Below are 6,510 nucleotides of genomic sequence, written 5' to 3'. Positions count from 1 at the left end.
ATTAAGAGAAAATGTATGAATTTATTTTAAATGACACGTGAGGCCTTTATAAATTATTCAGACATAATATTTATGAATTGGTGCAGAAAAATGTTATTCAATAATGTTATTTAACACAGCTGTTATTTTAAAATTTTAACACATATTATCCTTGGGGTTAAACCTCCAGAAAATCACACACACACACACACACACACACACACACACACACACACACACACACACACACAGACAAAGACAGACACATATGTTTTATAGAAGCCAGGGCCCAAATTGACCGCATCTAAAACCCCAGTGTCAAAATAGTCAAAATGTGTACTAGACATTGATAATACAGTACAGGCCAAAAGTTTGGACACACCTTCTCATTCAATGCGTTTTCTTTATTTTCATGACTATTTACATTGTAGATTCTCACTGAAGGAATCAAAACTATGAATGAACACATGTGGAGTTATGTTCTTAACAAAAAAAGGTGAAATAACTGAAAACACGTTTTATATTCTAGTTTCTTCAAAATAGCCACCCTTTGCGTTGATTACTGCTTTGCACACTCTTGGCATTCTCTCGATGAGCTTCAAGAGGTAGTCACCTGAAATGGTTTTCCAACAGTCTTGAAGGAGTTCCCAGAGGTGTTTAGCACTTGTTGGCCCCTTTGCCTTCAATCTGCGGTCCAGCTCACCCCAAACCATCTCGATTGGGTTCAGGTCTGGTGACTGTGGAGGCCAGGTCATCTGCTGCAGCACTCCATCACTCTCCTTCTTGGTCAAATAGCCCTTACACAGCCTGGAGGTGTGTTTGGGGTCATTGTCCTGTTGAAAAATAAATGATGGTCCAACTAAACGCAAACCGGATGGGATGGCATGTCGCTGCAGGATGCTGTGGTAACCATGCTGGTTCACTGTGCCTTCAATTTTGAAGAAATCCCCAACAGTGTCACCAGCAAAACCCCCAAACCATCACACCTCCTCCTCCATGCTTCACAGTGGGAACCAGGCATGTGGAATCCATCCGTTCACCTTTTCTGCGTCTCACAGAAACACGGAGGTTGGAACCAAAGATCTCAAATTTGGACTAATCAGACCAAATTTGACTCGGATGAACTTGTCCTCAGAAGCAGAGGTGACTCTTGGTCTTCCTTTCCTGGGTCGGTCCTCATGTGTGCCAGTTTCGTTGTAGCGCTTGATGGTTTTTGCGACTCCACTTGGGGACACATTTAAAGTTTTTGCAATTTTCCGGACTGACTGACCTTCATTTCTTAAAGTAATGATGGCCACTCGTTTTTCTTTAGTTAGCTGATTGGTTCTTGCCATAATATGAATTTTAACAGTTGTCCAATAGGGCTGTCGGCTGTGTAGTAACCTGAGTTCTGCACAACACAAGTGATGGTCCCAACCCCATTGATAAAGCAAGAAATTCCACTAATTAACCCTGATAAGGCACACCTGTGAAGTGAAAACCATTTCAGGTGACTACCTCTTGAAGCTCATCGAGAGAATGCCAAGAGTGTGCAAAGCAGTAATCAGAGCAAAAGGTGGCTATTTTGAAGAAACTAGAATATAAAACATGTTTATATATATATATATATATATATATATATATATATATATATATATATATATATGTATATATATATATACACATATATACATATATATATAGGTGTGTCCAGTTAGGATCCCTTTGTTTGAGCCTTGCCTTGCTGCCACACAGTAAGTTTGTGCATTTTGTTGTTCTTCAATTGATGTTAAACCCTAGTTTTCTTCCTGTGTTAAAGGGTCCTGAGTTTGTACTTCCATTTTATTTGTTGTTCATATTATTTACAGAGTGTGGGTAAATCGGGCAAAACCTAGTTAATTGAAGCCACATAGACTTTGTTTGTCCTCAAAAGAGTGAATTACTGTGAGTATAATGATCAAGAATTCAAGTTTTTAAGTTTATATAACAGTATTTGTTATTTATTGCTGATTTGTCTTGTTTGTAATCAGACTCCTGAGGGTTATGATAAAGAAAGCCCAGGCCTCTCCTTTCATTGTGGATGCATTAAAATGTAAGCATCATATTTATTTAAAATTGAATTTAATGGTGTGTAGCAATGCATTGAACCTTTGTTATTTTGTATAGAAATCATCCGTCCATCCATCTACCCCCCTGTTATCCAGTGCTCAATAAATGGTTAAACGGCTCTTGAATCCCTGTGTTTAAATGTTCACACCATTCCACAATTCTATGACCCAGCCTTCCCTATTATATCCAGTTGGATAATACTAGACAGTCTTTTTCATGGTCCTTCGAGCCGGATCGAATTGTTAGATTGGATATGGATTCAAGAGCCGAACCACAGAGTACAGAAGAGGCCACTGGTGGGAGACCGCAGCGTGAGAGGAGGCCACCTGGTTACCTTCAAGACTACCACACAGAACTGTACAACCAGGCCCTCATTCAAGATGGAGCGGCGGATTCTTCATCTACAGAAACTGTTCTGCTGAGGCAAGAAATGTCACAATTGAGAACCATGGTTGAGACTCTTAGAAATAGACTTGATGAGTATGAACAAAATGATGATGAATTTGATGAACAAAGTGATGATGAATTGTACCAAAGAGATTGTGTTGAACAGCCCAAGAGTTTTGTTCATGGTAAAAGCTCCCAGTTTATGAAAGCTTATTCAGAGCCCACACTTACGGCCCTACAGGTAGCAGCTGATGGTAGAGTTTCTCAGTCGGTACAAACAAGTCCAAGACATGACAGTCGCTCATATGTGCACAACCCTTTGTGCACCATAGATAATTCTGTTAATAGCAGAGGAGAGAATTTAATTCCAGTATCTGCCCCTCCAGCCTCAGCTCCTATAACTACCAGTCGAGAACCTTTAACTCACCCTGTGGTTTCCCAAGCACCTTCAACCCATTCTCCTGTTATCCAAGTGCCACTTGCTCCTTCACCAGGGCCCCAAGCTCCTCCAGTGCTATCACCTGCCAGTCAAATGCCTTTAATTGACATAATTCCCACCCAAACGTCTCTAGCCCCAGTGTTGCCTATCATCAATGCCCCTCTAGCCCAGACAGTTTCTAGGCCAATGTCCTCAGAGCCCACGAGCCAGCTACCCCTTACCAACCTGTATTCCAACCAACCAGTTTTGGACCCCCACCACTCAGCACATGGACTTTCCAGGCATACGGCTTCAATCCCCTATCCTGTTTATACACCTCAGTCTGGACATCTCCCCCCATCTACCTTGCCTCCTGGCTATGCGGCTACTGCCCAACTGTCTTTGGCCCAGCCATTGTCCAACTCAGTGCCTTTACCCCAGCCAGCCTCCAGGCCAATGTCCTCAGTGCCTTCAAATCAGCCACATATCCTGGGATATTCAAATCAACCCCCTGCGGTGGGGATACAGCATGGCCATCTACCTCCACCTCAAACAGTATCAGCCCCTTCACAATCAGCTCACAGAACCTTATCCTACACCCCTCAAATCCCCCTTCAGGCTGACCTCCCTCATCAGGGTCACCCACCCCCACTCGCCTATCCAACCCAGACAGCCGTGCCGCCTCCTCAGCCAAACCTATTACAACCTCCTCTTGCTCCTGCATGGCCACAACTGACTGGGTGTTATGAACGACCAAGATACGCTCCACGGATAGAAGGACCTTCTTTCCCTAATTTTGTACATGAAGACCCCCATGAGTTCCTAATGCTGAAAATGGCTCTAAACAATCTCCTACCACCAGAAGAACCTGAAATGTACAAATATCATATATTATTGGACCATCTTCACCTGAACTCAGCCCGCCATGTCGCCCTTTCTTATGCCCATGACCCTCGACCCTATACCATGGCCTTAGCCGCTTTAGAGCAGCAGTATGGACAGCCCCATCACCTTGCCCTGGGAGAAATCCAGACCATATTGAGCCTCCCTAAAGTTCCCTCTGGTAATGCAGATAGTTTCCATAAGTTTGCAGTATGAGTAAGATCAATGGTAGGCATGTTGCAGTCTCTGGGCGAAGAGGGGGCAGCAGAACTCTCTTGCGCGTCACATGTTCAACGGTTACTGAGTAAATTACCAGCTGAATGTGTAGCTAACTATGCAAGACATGCACGTATGATGAATCCTAATGCTCATTACAATTTAATAGATTTTTCCCAATGGCTCCAAGGAGAAGCTGAGTGTCAAGCAGTAGCAGCTCAGGTTGCAAACTTCCAAATAGGCCCTCCTCAGAACCCCAGAAGTGACTATAATACCCGAGCAAAATTCTCCTCATCAGCTACAATACTACATGGAGCAAACCCTAAATTGGCCAGAGGTACACTAACTCATGGCAAGGCTGGACCTGCAACTAAATTTTTATGTTCTTACTGTCAGTGCCCTGACCATTCCATAGTTAACTGTGGGAAATTGAAAGAATTGAGTACAGACCAGGTGGCAAAGTGGATTAAAGAGCAAAGGCGATGCTGGAGATGTGGAAGATCACATATGGCAGCAAATTGTGGCCTAAAGAAACCTTGTCCTAAATGTAACGGGAAGCACTTGGGAATCCTCCATGATGTAAATAAACAGGCTGCTGCATCTAAGGTCCTATATATGAATCCCCAAAATGCATCCCCTAAAGTGCTGCTTAAAGTAGTGAAAGTCAAATTAAGTAATAAAAACCATACTCTCGAGACTTATGCCATTCTAGACGATGGCTCAGAGCGCACCATCCTACTCCCTTCAGCCGCCAAATCACTTGGCCTAGATGGGGCAGCTGAGATCCTTGACCTGCGCACCATACGACAAGAGACAGAGACCATACAAGGTAAATCTGTTACCTTGAGAATTGCCTCAGTATCTAATCCAAAGACTGTATACACCCTAGAAGGTGCCTTTACAGCTGACAGGCTCTCACTGGTAGAGCAGTCTTACCCCATTAACAGACTCCGAGAACGATACTGCCACCTACATGATGTACCCCTAGAAACTTTCTCAAATGTGCAGCCTGAGATCCTCATCGGGACTGACAACCCTCATCTCATAACCCCAATTGAACCTGTTCGACTGGGTCCAAGAAAGGCACCGGCAGCTGTAAACACCCGACTTGGCTGGGCTCTCCAAGGGCCTACATCCCTGCCTGGATCGCAGGACACAACCCAGTGTTTGTTCACCTCGACAACCAACTCTTACACTGAGCTAAAGCGTGATGTGGAAAAACTGTGGCAGATTGATACACTCCCTTATCGAAACGAGAAATTGATCACACGGTCAAATCAGGATAAAGAAGCTATGGAACTCCTAGAAAAGAAGACAATTCGGGTAAAGGTGGATGGAATAGAACGTTATGCAACCCCTTTACTGCGAATGAAAAATGCCCCCAAACTTAACGCACCCAAAGAATCAGTGATGCCCCTCCTCCGTCGAGCTGAAAGGCAGCTAGTAAAGAAACCACAGTTAGTGGTAATATACAATAAAGAGATAGATAAACTGGTTCAAGCAGGTTATATAACCAAACTGAGTAATGATGAGGTCTCTCAATCCCCCGAATCTTAACTTATGGACTTCCTGGTCCAAGATGGCGTCTGCGTGAGTTTGCTCGTGCACCGACTTTTTAACTTGTTGTAAACGGCTTTTTAATCAAATTTCTATGTTTTTTTTTTAATGCCCTTTTGCATAAATCCGGTCTTTTAAGTGTTGCCTAAATTCCTGGTTGCCTATTTCAACAATCAGACAGACTGATCGGCTGTTATTTAGTTATTTTAGCAGCCAACGCCACTGTTTCAAGCCGCCATTGTCCTATCGCCGGTTTTAGCGCTTTTACTCCCCTTTTTCTTGCTTTCTCCACGCCAAACGGGCTGAGCTGCCCTCATCTACTTGGAGGAGCCCCCCGTAGCTATTGTAGCTATTTCGGCTCTCATTTGAACTCCTTCAATCTTCTTTCCTGCCCTGACTGTTCCTGACCTGAGTTTTGACAGCGTGGGAAAATCCTCGCCCCCCAGCCACCGGAGGAGCTGTCCCCTAAGCTGGACCACACCCCCACGTCTGGAACCGTGGCAGCCGCAGCGGATGTCCCAGCCTCCCCCGCCGCCGCTGCTGCTCCAGCTGTAAACCAGGTACCCTCTCCTGGCGTTACTGCTGGCCGGGCTCCCACTCCTCTCTTTCCCCCGACCGCCTTAATTGTGGGAGACTCCATGGTTCGAAATATCCGCTTCGCAAATGCGATCACGCACTGCTTACCCGGAGCTACTACCGCTGACGTCCTGAAATCACTCCCTGGACTCCTGGATTCATCCCCACCCACAGTTACTAGAGTTATAATCCACTGTGGTACAAATGACACTGCCCGACAACAGTCGGAGCTGATGAAAGCAGATTTTATCCGCCTTTTCAACCTTCTCAACAGTAGTGGAAAAACTGCTTTTATTTCCGGGCCAATCCCCACACTTGGTCGCGGTGCGGGTCGTTTTAGCAGGATTCTAGCTCTTCACACCTGGCTCCAGTCTGTCTGCACAGAACACGAGATCGCCTACATTCAC

Source organism: Myripristis murdjan, chromosome 10 (assembly GCF_902150065.1).
Source record: "Myripristis murdjan chromosome 10, fMyrMur1.1, whole genome shotgun sequence".
NCBI classification, from domain to species: domain Eukaryota; kingdom Metazoa; phylum Chordata; class Actinopteri; order Holocentriformes; family Holocentridae; genus Myripristis; species Myripristis murdjan.
This window is presented reverse-complemented; position numbering follows the sequence as displayed.